Raw genomic sequence first — 20,969 nt, forward strand, 5'->3', positions numbered from 1 at the left:
CCATACCGAGAACCGGAAGGAGAACAAGAACTTTTTTACGTGGTTCAAACTTCCGTTTCTAGGTGCTTTTATCGTTACGTTATTGATTTTCATGGACTGCTGAGATGACTCAAGGCTCTTTTTTGGCTAATTCACATGCCCTAGAGAGTTTTGACACATATTGTAATGCGGATAGTTTTCAATAGGATTCGAACCCACAACATACGGCATCAGTCGCCTAGCTGAGAGGCCACAGACAGAACCACTCGGCTTAATCTCCACTCCCAAAAAAGAGTGGTTCAATAGCCGGCTAAGTTGTTACATTTTTCTGACTGAGACCGCTCAACACGTTGTAGAGTTCGTGAAGCACTCACGCACGCATGCTCACTATCATACATCGCACATACACACTTTATCGAAGCGAAGAAACGAATTTCATCGCTTTAACTGGGCGAACGATAACCTCGGGGACAATTCTGTCCACCAGAAGTGTTACCAACCCAGGGTAGAAAATACGGATAGTTTTCAATAGGATTCGAACCCACAACATACGGCATCAGTCGCCTAGCTGAGAGGCCACAGACAGAACCACTCGGCTAAATCTCCACTCCCAAAAAAGAGTGGTTCAATAGCCGGCTAAGTTGTTACATTTTTCTGACTGAGACCGCTCAACACGTGACAATCACTATCGTCTGATAGAAATTTCTGTTTGAAAAGCTTGAGTTGGCCACGGACTGTATGTCAGAGTACAAGCTCAGATGGACTAACTCCAAAAGACTCTTGAATTGACTTTCTAATAGCAAAGAGCAGAAAATGAATTCCTTCATCCCACTGCTTCTCTGTGTCAAAGCAGTAGGTCCTAATCATATTTTTCAAAGTTTGATGAGTTCACTCGAGGGCACCCACTGCGTGAAAACCCAATAATTCAGATAAATTCACACTAATGAGTTGCCTGTATTACAGTATAATACACGTGAATTCATATGAATCCACACGAATATAGACTTGCTGAATACAAAAAATGGATTCTCGACTGTATTCATCTGTATATGCACTCTTCAGCTAAAATACAGGCAATTATCCATGTTAATACAGTAAGTATTATAGGGTTTTTATGCAGTGACCCTGACTTTCTGGGTAATAGGCGGATGACCTAACTGTTTAATGCCCACCTGGTCCATGACTTTTTGAAAAATTTCAGACATAAGGTTTGAGCCTTAATCGGGCTGGACACATTTAGGAAGGTCACATAAAGTGAACATTTTGACTAAAGCTCTTTGTCTCGATAATTCTCAGTGGCATGGCTTCGAGTAGATGTATATATTATTGTCAACAAGTACTTATTTCCTGACTTGTTTATGAGTATCCTATTAAATGGTTCTTGAAATGCAGGAAGTGGCTGTAAAGGGGCCTTTGGAATGGTCTGATGTGGGTTTCTACAACTAGACATGTGTGACAAGTTTTACAGAAATGTGCTACATCCTGCCTGCGATTAGGCCAATAAAAATGACTGAGAATTTTATGATAGGTCTTCCTGGAAAGAAATATCTTTTCTGCTTTCTATAACCTGTTCAGTCAGAATAAATCTGTGTTAATATTCTGTCTTATATATTTTAGTCAATTCTGTTGTTTTTTGCCATAACTCCATGCAATCTTTTGTAAAATTTGACCCTCCTCCAATCATTAATTGTATCATTTTATCCCCCTAAATTGGTTTTGTAAAAGTCAACGCCCCTGATTACTACTGGACCCCCTTCACGTAAACTAAATGCTTCCTAAACGTACTAATTACTATGACATCCTGCTGTTTCATTCGAATTTTAATGATATAATTAGTGATATTTGTTCAAACTCCCATGGATCTTTCTTGCCAACCGGTAGAGTCACATATGAAATATACTGACCTGCTATTCAGCTTATAAAAGACCTGCTCTATCGGATCCATTGGTATTCTACTGGACGAACCATTAAAAAACGTCCATATTGTACTGTTTGTAGCATTTAGTTTAAAGCTGTAGTGACACGAAAGGTAGAACATATGGTCGTAGATGGGCATGTCACTCATAGGTACGATCCATATCTCTTTTGAAGCTGCAATGAAGCAAATGCACTTGATATCATCGAGAAAGTATACAATGATTTTATCGCTACACTGAATTAAGTCTACAATACATTTTTCCATTTTTTTGTCTCGAAATAATGATGCCTTTACATTACTACAGACTTCAGGTGTGATGAACGTTTGGAAGCAGTTAATGAAAATTTATTAAATGCTGCAAACGTAGATTACTATCTTATATCCCTTTAGAAGGCAATGTGATACTTCCTAGAACGGCATTTTAAAGTTTCTTTCATAGCATCCATATTTGCATATTGAGTTTATTTTTTTTCCAATTGGATGCCAACTCAGAGCCTATGGTACCTACTAACCTAGCGAAGCTGTCAGTTATCAGGAAGGCCTCGCTGTAAGTCTACTCTGAAAAACAGTGGTCCAATAACAAAACATATCGTTTTGACTGTTGCTTCTTGTTAGGATTGATTTGGCGCTTTAAGTTATCCATGCAGTAAAGTATACGTAAGAAAATAAAGTACGGGAAGTTTCGTAGTTGTCAAATTTGTTTACCTATATCACAGGCGGGTCCTTTCCATCCCTTTGGGCATTTACACGCACCATTGAACCCATGACAAGTAGCACCATTCCTACATATGCAGTCTTTATTACACAGCGCACCATATCTACCTTCGGGGCAGCCTGTAGCAAAATGTCCGAAAATGGCAGACATGGTGAAACGTGAAAGATTTCATTTTCCAAAACACATTGACTATTAAAATAACCTGCTTATGAGGCAGCCTTCGACTTGCGCGACTGGAGGCCGCACAATAGCGGAATCAACTAAATATATATATAATAAGTGGAATCGTACATTTTTGGTCATGAAATTTAGCTCACCTTGAATTACAAATTCCGACCTCAATGTGCTGATGATTACTTCTTCGACAGAAGGAACAACAGATGTAAACATCACGATCGGTCCGCCAGTAGGAAAGTGCTCAATTGATATTTCGACAATGCAGTTTGATCGTACTGAAGAATCATGGGCATATTTCTCAGGAAATGTGTTCTGGAGGAAAGACAATATGGGTAAATGACACACTTCCCCATTTATCTGAATCCACCTCACATGCTGGATAAAAAAGTTCATCTCTAACTACCTCATTCAGTATACAAGGTACACCTTTCTCTCACTTCACATATTAATGTTTGTCTCCCAAACAAAAAGTTTGGCCAAAGTCTTTTTAAACTCATTTATTGTGCTTACAAGGATAATACACTCTCATTCACACTCTCCCTTCCTCTCTCTCTCTCTCTCTCTCTCTCTCTCTCTCTCTCTCTCTCTCTCTCTCTCTCTCTCTCTCTCTCAAAATATATGATTATGATTATATAACATGTAGAAAAAGGTACTAACCAAACTTATCAAAACTATTCGACCAATTTTAGTGACATAATGTGAATATGCCAGATATCCGCTATCTGATTTTTTAATCTTGACATTTACAGTCCATGCATTGCTTTTTTGTTTATCTACTTGTGGATTTTTTGTCAGGTAGCACATTGCGAATTCCTCTTAGTGACAGCGTGCTTCCAAAAAGATAGACTCATAATAAAAGGAAAGTAACCTACATACTAACCAAGAAGATGTTAATTTTGCTGTCTCACAATTTACTCTCAATGTTACGTACCCTTCCATCATAGAATTTGATTATCGGTTTAATCGGTGGTCCCTCCTGTTGACTAAATGTTACTATGAAATCGCATAGGAATCTGAATGGGTCGAATGCATCAAAGAAGACGTCAATGCCACCTGTATAATTAAAACAATGTGTTTAAATGATTATTTGTAGCGTAACACTCATAGTGCACCATTATCTTCGACCACTATTTGAGATCGCAGATGCGACACGATTGAATGATAAACCTTTTGTTGACTTATCTGCATCAAGGAAGTGGCTATAAAAGGCTCAAACAGAAATGTGCTTTCTAACTCTGCTGTTTCCGTCAACATCCCCACAATTTCCGTCTGTTAGTTTACCACTGTCACAACTGTCCTGGCGCAACGATAAAACCGCAAAGAACATAGAAATATGGTTGTTGTCGGTGCTTTTGTTGTTGTTTCTCTCGTAGTAGTTGTTGTCGTTGTTTTCATTAATGTTTTAAGCCGATTTAACTGAAAATGTTAGGTTATTGTAGTATTGTTTCAATCTTATTGATGCCATTGAAACACATAAAATGAAAACAATTATTACAGAGATTGAGCATTTGCAATTTTGAAGTGGCGGAACGTCACGAGTACAGGGCCAACTGCAACACTTCTGTAAACCAGATATGAACTGAATATGCTCACGTGTTTTTAACAGGTTAATTAATAGTAGTACGTTTCACAGAACAATGAGATATATGTTATCACTATATGTAGCAGGTTTTTTCAACTTCGCACAGTACTCTCAGAATTTAATCACTAATTATAAAACTTTATTTAATATGCAACTTGAAATGAGCTGTCAATTAACTTGACACTGCTCAATGCTTTATGGGACAATTAAATATCTATCAGATCAACATTTGTAGCACGTTTTATTTATTTAATGCTGTAATTTTAGAGTAATGTCACTTATTACAAAGTTCATTAAATATGCAAATAAACCCTACATTAACTTAACACTGTTCAATGATTCATAACACAATTAAATATTGTCAAATATTACAAGCATTATATTCTATTCTGTAGCACGTTTCACCAAATTTTAGTGCCAAAATTTCAGTTATATACCTAATTACAAAGTTTATTAAATATGCAAATGAACCCTTAATTAACTTTATACTACTAAGTGCTTTACAACACAGTAAGATATTTATCGTATCAGTATGTGCAGCAGTTTTCATCACATTTGATGCAGTTATTTCGGAGTTGTATGACTAATTATAAGACTTCATTGAATATGCAAATGAGCCAATTATTAAATTGACACTGCTCAATGCTTCTCAGTACAATTGGATATTTATCAGATCCACATCTGTAGCAAGTTTCATCAAATTTAACGCTGTAATTTTGGAGTAATATCACTAATTACAAAGTTCATTAAATATGCAAATGAACCCTTAATTAACTTCACACAACGAAATGCTCTACACCACAATTAGATATCTGTCGGATCAGTATCTGCAGCAGATTTCATCACATTTGGTGCAGTTATTTTGGAGTTATATCACTAATTACAAAACTTCATAAAATATGCAAATGACCTATTTGTTAACTTGACACTGCCAAATGCTTCTCAGTACAATTAGATATTTATCAAAACAATATCTGTACCCAATTTCACTGACTTGGGTGCCGTAATTTCAGAGTTATATACCTAATTACAAAGTTCATTAAATATGCAAATGAACCCTTCATTAATTTCACACTACTAAATGCTTTACACTACAGTTAGATATCAGTCGAATCAGTATCTGCAGCAGATTGCATCACATTTGGTGAAGTTATATCGCAGTTACATGACTAATTACAAACCTTCACAAAATATGCAAATGAGCTATTTATTAACTTGACACTGCCTAATGCTTCTAAGTATAATTAGATATATTTTAGATCAATATTTGTTGCAAGTATCATCACGTTTGCTGCAGGAATTTAAGAGTTATCTCACTAATAACAAAAGTTCATTAAATATGCAAATGAGAATATAATTGACATGACACTCACAGTATCATCATAAAGTTCTTAGATTGTCATCTGTGAAAAGTTTCATGAAATTTGTGCAGTATTTCTTGATATATGTCTACACTGTCATTACCGTCTCCATAGGGAAACCATTGTATGGAAAAAAACGATATTGCATAACTTCATTAATATGCAAGCCACACTAAGCAAAATCTCATCAGTTCTTGCAAGTAGCACATGGTACCTGTGTACCAAATCTGACTCGAATTCGTTCAGGCGTTTTTGAGTTATTGTGTAAACAGACAGACACACACACACACACACACACTAACACACACACACACACACGGACAGACAGACAGACATCGCTATGACAATAGCCCACGTGTTTACACACGTGAGCTAAAAAGGAGGATAATAATCGGCCCTGCACTTAGTACCCCCGGTCAGTACCTCCCCTGTATACACATACTTGTTGAAAAGGTTCTGGTATTCTTATTACCACTTTCAGGGTTTTGGCATTGTGATGTCCAATAGACGGTGCCCTGCTGTTCGATTTGTTTTCATTTGTGTGGTCTTCTCATCTCAATACGTTTTCTTTGCATTATGCATACCCAAGAATTGTATCATTGGCCTTCCCATTTTCGCCTTTACATGAGAGTGATAACTATACATTATTTGTTGCATGTCTTTACAAGATCATCAATACTTTATATGTGTACTGGTGTCACAATAAAATATGAGGGCACCGACAGATATCAGCCCTTAGCTAATATTTCATTTTTAGCTCACGTGTGTAAACACGTGGGCTATTGTCATAGCGATGTCTGTCTGTCTGTCCGTGTGTGTGTGTGTGTGTGTGTGTGTGTGTGTGTTAGTGTGTGTGTGTGTGTGTGTCTGTCTGTCTGTCTGTTTACACGATAACTCAAAAACGCCTGAACGGATTCGAGTCAGATTTGGTACACAGGTACCATGTGCTACTTGCAAGAACTGATTAGATTTTGGTTAGTGTGGCTTGCATATTAATGAAGTTATGCAATATTGTTTTTTTCCATACAATGGTTTCCCTATGGAGACGGTAATGACAGTGTAGACATATATCAAGAAATACTGCACAAAATTTCATGAAACTTTTCACAGATCACAATCTCAGAACATTATGATGATACTGTGAGTGTCATGTCAATTGCCTTCTCATTTGCATATTTAATGAACTTTTGTTATTAGTGAGATAACTCTGAAATTCCTGCACCAAACTTGAAGATACTTGCAACAATATTGATCTGATATATGACTAATTATACTTAGAAGCATTGGACAGTGTCAAGTTAATAAATAGGTCATTTGCATATTTTACGAAGTTTTGTAATTAGTCATATAACTTCGATATAACTTCACCAAATATGATGAAATCTGCTGCAGATACTGATCCAACTGATATCTAACTGTAGTGTAAAGCATTCAGTAGTGTGAAATTAATTAAGGGTTCATTTGCATATTTAATGAACTTTGTAATTAGGTATATAACTCTGAAATTACGGCACCCAAGTCAGTGAAATTGGGTACAGATATTGTTTTGATAAATATCTAATTGTACTGAGAAGCATTTGGCAGTGTCAAGTTAACAAATAGGTCATTTGCATATTTTATGAAGTTTTGTAATTAGTGATATAACTCCAAAATAACTGCACCAAATGTTATGAAATCTGCTGCAGATACTGATTCGACAGATATCTAATTGTGGTGTAGAGCATTTACTTGTGTGAAGTTAATTAAGGGTTTATTTGCATATTTAATGAACTTTGTAATTAGTGATACTACTCCAAAATTACAGCGTCAAATTTGATGAAACTTGCTACAGATGTTGATCCGATAAATATCCAATTGCACTGAAGAGCATTGAACAGTGTCAAGTTAATAATTAGCTCATTTGCATATTTCATGAAGTTTTATAAGTAGTCATATAACTCCGAAATAACTGCATCAAATCAGATGAAAACTGCTGAGTATACTGATCTGACAGATATCTAACTGTGTTGTAAAGCATTTAGTAGTGTAAAGTTAATTAAGGGTTCATTTGCATATTTAATAAACTTTGTAATTAGGTATATACCGGAAATTACGGCACCAACATTTTGTGAAACGTGCTACAGATATTAATTTGATAAATATTTAATTGTGCTATGAATCATTGAACAGTGTCAAGTTAATATAGGATTATTTGCATATTTAATGAACTTTGTAATTAGTGACATCACTCTAAAATACTGCATTAAATAAAACGTGCTACAAATGTTGATCTGATGGATTTCTAATTGTCCCATGAAGCATTGAGCAGTGTCAAGTTAATTAAAAGCTCATTTGCATATTAAATAAAGTTTTGTAATTAGTGATTAAAATCTGAGAGTACTGTGCGATATTGAAAAAAAACCTGCTTCATTAGTGATAACATATATCTTATTGTTCTGTGAAGCGTACTACTATTAATGAACCTGTTGTAAAACACGTGAGCATATTCAGTTCATATTGGTTTGTCTGTTTTGATACCATAATGCAATTACGGACGCCTGGAACCATTTAGGAAATAGGGCAATATTACAGTCGTGTGGAGGATCTCCTTTCTCCCGTCCTTTGTTGTGCACGCTGGATGGCATATACTACATGAACGGCAATTAGGAGATCGTGACAAGTAGATACGTAACTATATTAAAAGTTTGGGACAAAAGGTAAGTGTCATCATCAAAGTCACTGAATGTTGGTTTAAGATGAACATGCTTAATATAAACTATCATTTCCGAGAAGAGACAAATAGCATAAATATTGATTACTTGGGTTAAATGTTACCTTATTACACTCACTGAATTCAGTTACCGTTCGATTGACGATGACAGCTGCGGGTAATAGTACGCCCTAAGTCCTCTCAAAACATTTTTTGTTTCACTGGCATACAAAGGGTATTATCTTTTCAATGTACTAGTGCTTTACTATAAAAACAGTAAGAATCAGAGATTCAAGTATTCCTTGACACCTAAAGTGTTTGGGTATCTGGTTTCAAGACTCCTTACCAGAAATATGCAAAGCATCAGAATATTCTAGCGTGCCCTTATTGGTGTATTTTGGGTTCTAGTATCATAATCATCCATGCAACTAACAGGACCAAACCACTGCTGTTTTATTAAATATATTATATGTAAGTTATAAAGTTTGAGGAGTTCAATTGAAATGACTTACATCGACCATCGGTGTCTGCATCCAAAATTAAACTTGGAAAATTTAAAAATGGCGCAAGAATTCTGTTTTCGCCAAGAAGTACATCGACCAAGTAATAGACGTTCTGCAAACGGAAACGTGGAAACCAAAATAGTATTATTGGGTCTCCTTTAACTTACTAATTTGACTGGTTACGGACAATTGCCGTAAGAGAGATTTCAGCAAACGGAGATTTAGAATTCTGCAACCTTTTAAGACTGTTATCAATTTTCTGGCGTACATCATGTTGGCAAATTTGCAATTGTACCTATTACTACAATTACGAGCAACAGAGATCGAAGATCCTGTATACAAAGCTTTTTAATTTTTTGCTCGGCTGGCAATTGTTTCAGTGTATTGTTTTTGAATACACTGAAACAATTGCCAGCCAAGTAAAAACTTTGGGACACTGTGATGAATGATCGTGTAAATTCGTCTTTTCGTTATTTGAATACACGTTTTATCGCAATAATTTATTGTTATCATTGCCGTTTTTTAGAGAAATACAAATTAAGATTATCACTCACTTGAGCTATGGAAGGCCCTCGTAAACTTGAGTTTCACACGTTGAGTTGTAAAATGGTGGCCAATCGGGCTCGTCTAGAAGAATCACCGTCAACGTTGCTTTATTCTTCTTGGAATTTTCCTTTTGGTAAAAAAAATTGACAAAACTTAAGAATTCTTAGTTGTAACCATGGGATGTTTAAACAAGTATGTCGAGGGACTTCCATATCATGTTACGTTATGTAAGTCCGTTTTAATAATTTATGTCGTCTTGAAAATCTGAAAAGACTAAAGTGCATATGAGACAGTTACGATGAAACAAAAGTAAAGTAAATATATGTGTCGTGTGATACGTTGAAATCAGCGACCTTTCTAAAAATGGTTCACGGTGTTTTTAAATCAACCTGGGCCTCTTTGGAAGCCGTCTGTTTTCATGATTCTCAGTTTGGACCAATATTTCTTATGTCATGCAAGACTAAAATACCAAATTGGTTAAAAAGCAATACCCAATCAGGAAAATAGTAGATTAGCACAGTCATCGATCTATATTTAGTACATACTGACCGTTGATTTTGTTTGCACTACATATACTGAGATTCAGAATTGGTGGTCCATTGATTCATTGGACACTTACTTGAGTTTGACCAATATGTTGAAAGGGATTGTTGTACGTATAACTCCAAGTTTACTCGGTGTGATAAGTGTCCTGTTTAGTGTTATGAATCACAAACCTACATGTTATCTTTCATATATCTTATCATTTTCTCCCAGGACAAATCATCGGTTTGATAATTTGCCTCTGTGTTGATATTAAAGCTTTGTTTTGTTTTGTTTTTTGTTTTTTCGTCCGTGAATCACTAATTATTGCAGTGCAACTTGGTTTTCTGTCGCATTTACTATATATTATTGTGCGCTGATCTGATTCCTGCCGTGTGCACGTACTTGTTCTTTTTCTGGTTCTGGTGCCCGCGTCTGCACAGTAAAGTTAAGTGTTCAAGGTTAGAACACAAATTAAACGCCTTTCTGTAACACTTTTTGAACGCGTCTAGACGTTCAGAAATTTAACACTACGTGTTCAACCAACGTTCAATTTTTGAACACATGTGCAGATTTTGAACACTATGTGTTCATCAGACATTATATTGAACACCATGGTGTTCCATATCTGAACACATGTTGCACATGAAATGTGTTCAAAAAAATTGAACGCATTTACGCGTTCAAAGGGCTGTAACACTTTTTGAACGCATGGACGCCGTTCAACGATAAGTGTGTTAAAGGCTAGAACACATGATGCGCGCTTGTTGAACACCTTTAATTTTTGGCGTTCAGGGGGTGTTCAAGCCTTCAAATAACATTACAGACCACTGACATTCAGTAAAATTATTTTATTTTAAAAATACACAAAGCATTTCTAGAGTAATATACAATAATTTACTGTAAAATGTTTTAAGGTTCATACTTGTTTAAAATGTACAAAACATCTTTTGAAAAAGCTCACAATTTGGCGTACTTATGTGTTTGAAAACACGTATATGTATGGAATACATACTTCATTGTTGTAAGATGGTTTCTTAGAGACATTTCCTCTTGTATAGACAATTGTAAATTTTGAAGAAAAAAAGTTAAGGCTTCTCTAGTGCACATGGTATATAGTTGTCCACACTAAAGTAAACACAACATGTCAAGTTGTCAAAGTGTCACAGAAAGGCACAACATGCAGAAAGTGGGGAAAGTTGGTCCTGGCAGGGTAAAACCTATTTCCTTGTCCAACAAAGTCCTTTATAAACAAAAAGGTTTGTTTGTTTGTAATATCTTTAAATAAACAATGAAATAAATCGGTGACATTTCAAAAATCTACTTCTCAGAAATTAAGAATACATTCGTAGAGACCTTTCAAATTCTGGTGTACCTTGCTATTATTTTTATACAATTTTTTTTTACCAAAAATGGTAAAAATCACCCTTAAAATAAAAAAAAATGTATAGACTTCATCATATCATAACGTATATATATATCACATTCTGGTAATCCCTAATGTCTTAAAAATGTCTAAAATGTCTTTAATGTCTTAAAAATAAAAAAGTTCCGAATTTCTGCATAATTTGAACAATCTGAAAAAGGCTATCAGTAGAGATCTATGTCCTAAATATCAAAGCTGTTCAATTAGCAGTTTTGAAGAAGATTTTTAAAGATTTTTTGACCAAAAATGACGAAAATTGCCATGAAATATAAAAATTTGAATATTTCATCACAACTAGCACAAATTTGACTATGGTCATTCTTAGGGACATGTTTACCAAATATTGAAGACGTCAGTAAAAGAGAAAAAGATTTTGCCAAAAATAGCAAAATTAGCCTCAGAAATATAAATTTGCATAGTTCATCATAATTTGAACATATGTGATTAGGGTAATCCCTGGGGACCTGTAATCCAAAAATTATAGGATATGTACAGGCTGTTTTGAAGAAAAACCTTGGGATATACAAATTTGAGGACAATGCTACACATCCACCTATATATTTAGCTGACGGCAAAGCTAAAAACCCTTTGCTACGAACAAGAGACGTGTTGAGTTACAATACAAAATTGTCTTAGGTTTGGTAGCATGCTATGATCAACTAAATGTTATAAGGGCATAGGCTTCCAAAGACGTGAAGTCTCCTTTATCAGATGCAAGGGGGAATGAAAAATTGAAGCCGAAAGTGACAGAAAATTCAGAGTGAAAATGAAAAAAAATTCAGAAATTCAGAGTGGACATTTTTACTCTGAATTTTCCGTCGCTTTCAGCTTTAATTTTTCATTCCACCCTTGCATCTGATAAAGGAGACTACACATCTGTGAAAGCTTATTCTCCGGCAACATTTAGTCGATCATAGCATGCTACCAAAGCTTAGATTAATTCAGAAAAAAATACAGAAACTTATCAAAATTCAGTTACTGACCCTTGGAAGTTTAAATCTACATTAGAGATGAACTGAGGTTCTCAAGCTTGTTTCCAGACAGCTACCTGTACACTCATCTTCTTCATTATCTGTACCACCAGCTTCTGTAACAACTCTTCGATTTTCAGTTAAATCCAACTTTTTACATCCTGAAAATAATGCGACAATAGGTAATATGGCGAGATGAGCCTTTAGAATGAAAGACAAGTGGCTGATTAGGTTAAGGAAAAGAGGAGACTTTCATATACAGTGCCTCTTTTCAATACTGTTACAAAATATTGGCTTCTTCTTGTCATCAACTGATTAAAATAAAAAAGCCAAACTCTCATATGCTGAAACAATACATTGTATGCTCTACACTGTTTAATTGATTATTTTACATGCGATTGTCTCTACTAAAAGACACGTGTCAGCTGTGGTTACGCAGCGGTACTATGCAAGGCGTGTCGATCGCGCACAGGTCAAGGGTTATCGCTACAGTTGTGTTGCGATGACCCTTGACCGAGTGAGATCGATCGATAGGCCATGGCAAAAGTACCACTGCGTATTAACAGCTTGTTGTTGGTCTACCAGCCACTGAAAGAAAAAAAGGTTTCTTCACGTAGTTAAACTATTTCAAAGTACAATACGATTAATATCGAAGGATATTAATACAAATGCTTCAAACTCTAATACCTTTTACTATTTTGGAGAGAAAACTTACCCTTTCTGGTCTTGCTTCCGCACGATCACGACTTCAAGGTGCGCTTACAAGAAAAATGTAGCAACTTCCGTTTTGATGCATCATGGGATAGGAAAATGCATCAAACTTGAACGCCAAGTGTTTAGAAATAGAACGCCTCTTGCACACCGATGTTAAAATTAAAACGTTCATGGAGGTTTTCTGATTTTCTTTTCAAATTTTCAAAATTTAACACGTAATAAACGTGTAAAATTATTTTGTATACTTTCTTTTTTTGAAAAAACATGCTTTCAGCAATTGTAGACGGAAATAGTTTTCACTTAGTGGGAAATTCGTTACACCGAAATCCTTGTACGTTTGCCGGACAGCGAGGCAGTATTAAATTTAATATAGCCATTGTAAAGTAAAGAAAACAAAAGATTGTTAATTGTTTCACAGCATTGTAAAATTTCTGTGATGCTGAGTTTTTGAACACTTGAATGAGATGGTTGTTAACACTACGTGTTCAGGTTTAGAACATCATTTTTAATAATATGAACACAAGTGTGAACAATTTGAACATCAGCCGTTCAAATTTGAACACCGACACCTACACTTTGAACGCGTAAAGACGCGTCTAGCTTCCGCTATTTTTAAAGTGTGCCTTTATTACATGCCTCGTAAATCGAACGTTGCGCGCTCCATAGGATTCAATGTTAACTCGTTGATGACGTCGGGGATCGCATAGTTATCATTTGACAAAAATTGAACCGAAACTGTTTTCGATGTGAAATGTTCCGGATTTAAACGTTATAAAATTACATAGTTTTTACAAAATTATGCCGGGAAAAACAGATAAACCGAATAACAGTGATTTAAAATGCAAGGCCACAGAGCTAGCCCCCTTGCAGGATGCAGCCATCCTTAAGACGCTTGCACACGACACTATGCGTTACCAAGCCTTTGTTTTATTATATATTCATTCATACTACGCCATGACTTCGAACCTTTTGTCACGCTATTCCAGTCAGTTGACTTGTTTGCTTCTTTTTTAATGCTTTGTTATCTTATCGTTGCCGTGTATTTTGTCCATTTGTTTTGCTCATTATTCTGTTTCATATTAAATATTCTCTTGGCTGAACATCATGCGTAGCGGCGTGCACTTACGAAATCGTTGCGCCGTTCGATGATGAAAATCGTTCTATTTTTAACAGATTTTCGTCTGAAATGGAAACAAAAAATATTATTGACATTTGTCATAAGTTGCAATTATCAAATTACATACTCAGATCAGTTTAGAGTTGGACGTGAACACAAGACGCTTGAAGCAAAACAAATTATTGTCATTGTCGGTGGCGGGCGGTCGGCAACTCGATTTTGAATTCCCGCTTGAGTCTGCAGTAACATTGTAAGAATCTACATGTCTGAACGTCTAGCGAGAGTTGGCTTGTTTCAAAATGGCAGCGCACAGCAAAAAAGGAACCCGACTTTTAAAAGGAATTGAAAATACTCATTTTGAACTAAATTTCTGACTGTTTTAAAAGAAAAGGCGTCTCTTGTTAGGAAAACCTATTGTCGAGTAAGATTTGTGACAGATAACATATTTTTCACGTATCGCGACAAAGTAATCACAATGACCGCTTCCATGTAAAGAACGGAAGTGAGCTCTTTTAAAACCCGTAGGCATATAGACTTCCACTTCAAAATACATTGTACACATGTTATCTAACATAATCTCTTCGACGTCGGCCGCTGCGCTCGCTTATTTACTATGATCTCCAAAAGCTCATGTAGTTAACAATAGTTCCAATTCTTTTTGAGGTGTAGTTGTCATACATATATCATTTAGACTGCCACAAAAGAGCACTAGTACAACTTCTATATTTGTATCGAAAAAGAGAACTTGGTTCTTGACACTTTTATTTCTCAAATTCCGTACCAAGAGAAAGATAAGTACAATTTCATTCAAAGGAGAATAGATCACTGGAAACGTGTATATTAGAAATTACTTAAGTTTATCAACTTTTCCTAAGATTTCTGACATGCCACCTCTTCTACAGATTTGTTTTTCAAAATTATATCTTAACACAAGCTTCAACAGGCGAGGACACGTTTCTTCTTTCGAATGTGGCTTCCTTAGATGCACTTGTAGAGACCTACTGCTTCCTGCTTTGGCCAAAGCTCCTAGTTCTATCCTTTTTTCCAGAGACACAGATCTCTTTATATATATTTCCGCCTCTGGACAAAAGCATGAAGGTGTCAGTACGTACTGTGTTAAGACATTGTTCATCGATGCATGAACTATATTAATTTTGGCCAAAAGATAATCATGTTACTTACAATAAAGGACATGTGCATCTTGTAATGAGCGTCGATATTACAGTCCAGAAATCCCCGTGTGAGCAGAATACCCTTAGACCGTAGTTTGAATCTGTCATCCTACGGAAAGGAATTAAATGACACCGACTCAAACTATGGATTAAAATATAAGAAGAAAATACTGCAAATTAATGAATTAGTTCATCTCCATTATCCTGAAAATGAATGCATCTAAAGCATGGTACAGGGTGATTTATAAAAAAGACCAAGAGCATTTTATGATATTTGATTATTGCATTTCAAATTTTGTAGATGATATTTATTAAGATATCTTTACTTGCCGATCTTACCTGTCTTTGTAATAGTACCGAGCATATAAATTATTTGCTTTACATTAAATATTTATATATTTATTTATTCATGTGTTTGCTTTGTTGATTTAAGTGATATCATAACTGACCTCTTTAATCATATACTCATTGTTGTTTTAGAAGCAGACCTAAATTTTAAATGTTAAAAAGGAATACCTAAGTGTTCGACTAATTCCTGTTTGGCTCAGACGAAATATTATCGTAACATTTTTGCCCTTACATTCTTACAGCTATTTTTTGGAGGGGGGGGATTTCTTTCTCTCCAACTTAAATGCCTTTCACTATTGAATAATGTCAAGCCTAAATTCCACCAAATCCATATAGGGTGGTTGAAATCCATAACAAACCTTAGTGTCGGTTCGTTTTCTCTGTATGTCTTTCCACCTGCGTTAAACAGTATTGCGATCTAACCTAATCTACTTGGTAACTCAGAGATAAACGATTTTTCGCAATAAAGAACTTTCATTGAATCGACAAGGACTTTGCCCCATTTGTACACATTTACCTTGTTTCCTGACAGCATCTGGAATGAAGTTACGTTGCTTCCCAAAGTGTCTGTAAAATTAAACACTTTCTTTCCAGGTTTTGAGCTCTAAAGGACAGAGGGAAATAGTTATGTAATCCATCACTCACTCATTTGTCTATCATATCAATATTAATTTGACCAAGGCAACGTATTTACTAACGCAATTTAAGCTAACACGTAAGTTGCGATGATAAAAGTACAATAATGACTACTTTACGGTTGAAAGATGTGATAAAGTTTGATTATTAAATCAAAAAACAGAAATTTTTCAAAATCTTTCATGGTCGTTTGCACCATATTTAATCACGACAAATTCAAGGACTATCATTAAACATCAAATTCATTCGGTGACAAATTATGCTCACTTCAGAAGTAAAGAATACTCTAAAAGTCCGCTAATGGTCGAATTTTATTGTGTGGATTAAGCAAAAACTAAATGAGCGAAATCCAAAATACATGAGCATGTGATTTAACGAAACGACTAAAAAAGTGAGTCATCTCACATTTCAGTTCTTTTCTTTGTTAAACCGAAAGCTACAGAGGCTAAGGGTATTTTGGTTTATGGCTTTTGTATTATTTGTACCTGCAAATCGGTTGGAAGCAATTGTCACGGATTTACCCAGTAGGCTATGTGCTTGAAATCAACATGCATAGCATTCTCCGAATGTTTATTGGGAAATATTGAGCTTTGCTTTTTACTCATATAATTGACATCATAAAACTTCCATTTTGTTATGTTGTCCAGCTGTAACTTTCCTCCATTTGTACAAAAGTAAATTTGAATGAGTTAACTTCTTCTTTACAGAATAAGATCGCAATTTCGTTTCAACTTAACAATACGTTTTCCGGTAAAAACGATATGTCCTTTAAAACTATTGCCTCGAAACTTACACTGTTCGAATCATGAGAATGAATATTGAGAACTTTTTCCCGTCTGTGACAAAGTTTCAAAAGCTTGCAACCTTCACACATCAAACCGTCATATTTTTCAAGTCATCAGATTGTCATGACGACCAACAAGAAACACTTACGCTCTTAGACTAGTTCATGTATATTGTGTATTTTGTGTACAGAGAAGCTTAGCCCCACTTTCCAAAGCAGCATCTGTTCTCACATGAATAAAGAGGTATGAACGTGCTAACCTTCCGAGCATTGATCACCGACAGTTAAATTTTAAGTCGCTTCCGCTTTCGTAAATGGTTAAGGAGATACGCAAAGTGTAGGAGTTACTTACTTCGGGTATATGGATCGTAAAGTTAAAGCTATTCTCGACTTCAGCTTGCTCTGAAGAGACTTTAGTTGCGAAAAAATTAAATGTGTGTGTGTGTGAGAGAGAGAGAGAGAGAGAGAGAGAGAGAGAGAGAGAGAGAGAGAGAGAGAGAGAGAGAGAGAGAGAGAGAATTATTGCAGGGCACAAACATGTAGAAAGCTTCTTGCGAGTTTTTGAGGTCTGTCAATCTGATATTAAAAGGGCAGGGTTCATTTGGTTGAAAGTTTTGCGACGTCAAGAGATATGACACCCATGGATTCACTGGACCGTGAGAATACTTATTCAACACCAATATTGATCGGCCACGCCGAACCTTGGCGCCGTCACAAACTAACCGAGTGAAGGACTGTGGTGATTACATTACAACGCGCAGCTTCACACACACTTACCTAAGCAAAATAATCTGACAAGACAGTAAAAACACAAGACGCGCGTCTCCAGGTAACGTACTTCTTGTCGTACAATCATGATGGATCCTTCATAAAAGCATGTGCTTCAATGGACTTCTTCCGATTTATAAATACAGAAGCTAGAGAGCATACTATTGAAAGTGTTGGAAATTACATAATGAAAATAAGCTGCGTGTATATCATGTGACGAGGTGCAAACAGAAACAGGGAATTCCAGTAAAGTCAAACTATAAAATGTGTTTGTTTCCGGTAACCCGACCGACCCTAAACATTTTGGAGTGAAGTCATTAAATCTTATAGTGGCTTATGGGTCCTGGCCATCAAAGATAACAATGAAAAATCATTCAATCGTTTACCCTAATTGTCGTAGGCACCGTTGGACAATGGTTATCGTAACGGATTCACTATCAGAGTGTGGTGAGTTCAAAACCCTGTAACTGCAGAGTAACGGACTTACTGTCGGAGGATGGTAAGTTCGAGACTCTAACAGTGTGTTTTTCCCTTCAGCAAGGTACTTTACTCCTCATAACTCAATTGGGTAGTGGGTTATGGGTAGCTAATCCTGTATTTGGGTGTTCGCCTGTTGGATGATGGATTAGCAAGAAAAGGAAAGGAAACGCACATATTCTTTTGTTTGACGTAATATTTCACTCTATTCATTTTGAAGTAATTAGGGCTAATAAGATGACTGTATTTAACTTATACTATAAATGAATGTTACCGTAAAATACTGAACACGAAAAAACGTTTCATCAATAACAATTATAAGAATTTTAACACACACTTAAAACGTCAGATTGCCAATTTCCAACAGAGCCTTGTAAGAGAATGGAGTAGTTTCTTCAGAACATTGCCACATGAGAGAGTCATAGGACCCCAACAATGTCGACGCAATATCCAACAGCTGTAAAACCATTAACTGGGGAGGCCGATGTCGATGACACGCTGACAATGACTACATATGAGGGTGCAACTCCTACCCGTGCAGATGTAGTTTCACTTTGTGTAATAATTACCTGGAAGCAGTGTGCGAAATTCACGCTAACCCGATGGCCTGACGCTTGCTGTTTTCATGCCTGACCAGTAACTCTTGAAAGATGTCCTGCTGTTCTTAAAGACGCGGACCAGTAATTTTCCCTGTAAAGAAGTTTACCTGAATGTTTTGCTAAGCTAAACACCTCACAAACTTATTCAAAGACACGAAATTAATTCTTGCAAGAGATTTGCAAAACGTGAAATCGCAAATAAAAAAACTGAAAGGGCTAATCGGTACTGTATCAAGCCGAAAGCCTTTACCTCACGTTTTCTGATCATAAGAATAGCAGAGCTATTCAAGATGCCCCCTGTTTCAATATGCCCCCGTAAGTTAGGTTCGAGATCTCGATATCTATCATAGTATACACTTTACGGTTGGGAATTAGGCGGCGTTCACAAATAATGGTTAGAAAGGCTGGCGGAATCGCGATTGAATTTTTTTTTTCAGATTCCCCCTCAATACCCTCAAATATTTTGAAGTCCCCCCGTCTATATGATAAACAATTTTCAAGCCCCCCCCCCCCCCCCAAAAGAATTATCATATAGCCGCACATTTATTAGGGATGCACGCAAAGAAATAAAATAAACATAGTGCCATATTCCTAAGGCAAGTTCTTAAATTGATTCATTTTTAAACACATCAGCAGACATTTTGTAATTTATCAGTCAAAGCTGACTTATCTTCATCCAACTCTGGCCAGGCCAATGGTACCTGTTGGCGAGCACACAAAATGACGATCATGACACAGTATGCAAATAGTGAATTCCTGGCTATATTAGATGCTACTTATAAAATTTACAAAATTGGCAATACTGGAAAGTTAAAATATTCCATCATATAAACGTTTTAATCTCTGAAATTTTTGGTGTAATAATGGTAAATTTGGTGAAATTAAAATAAATCCATTAAGTCATTGACAAACATTTGTTTTCATTTAAATTAGAGTCTTTACTGTACAAAGTCTACTTTGTGTTACTTTATGAATGAATGTGAAAATTTAGAAAATAAAGCATGGTTAACTCCATATTTTTTAGCTCCGCTGACAGCAACTCGGAGCTTATCTTTAATATTTGATTATTCTCATATGCCAGCATTTAAAAATTACTGATAACTTTCAAGTTTTCTGGTCTTCCATGTGTTGCATTCAGGCCTGATCTTGTGTACAAGTATGTTTCACTGCCATGAGCGTTACATGACCCTAACTCTTCTTCAGCTACTTCATAGTCAGCCTGTAGGCAGTAACAGGGCAGTAACTGTATTAAATTTGATAATTTTACCAATATACTGTAACGCCCTCCCTGTAGAGATTTTATCTCGAAGCGTCCCTCACGTGGCCAAGGTGTGTAAAGGTCATTGACTCAGATCGTACGAGAAGCAGATAGGAGATAGTGTGATAGTTTAATTAATTATCGGTTAAGATTTTAATGAGAACAATCGAGAACGGGATATTCCATGGTGTGATCTTATTTGATCTTAAGAAACAACCAAAGACTGGCGGGAAAATTACCACGTGATAACAATTGTAATTATGTAAGTTTAGAGATGCATTTAACTTTGTAGAGAATTGAGACGGTGAACGACACGGTCGCCATCTTGCAATAAAGTACAAGGTTGTGTTACAATCTAAATCTTTGTGTGTCAGCTTCAGTTACTGAAAGCATTACGATCCAGACTGGTACCTCAACTCGTAATTCCCCTAACTACGAGCGTGACAATACAACAGCATTCTTGTTCTTCTTCCAACAAACTGAACTAAAGTATTCAGCTTGCATACGAAGCCTTGAATACAATTGCAGCTTCTGCCACAATACTAGGCCGACTCGTGTGTTTCTGTACGCAAATTCATACAATTTTAGATTTTTTTCGACACAAAAGTAATGAAATGTGACAAAATGGTTCTAGACCTTGTTTAATTATGACTAACATTAGAAAAACTGAATGACATTGAAATGTTATTAAATGTTAATTGAATTAC

Source organism: Ptychodera flava, chromosome 13 (assembly GCF_041260155.1).
Source record: "Ptychodera flava strain L36383 chromosome 13, AS_Pfla_20210202, whole genome shotgun sequence".
NCBI classification, from domain to species: Eukaryota; Metazoa; Hemichordata; class Enteropneusta; family Ptychoderidae; genus Ptychodera; species Ptychodera flava.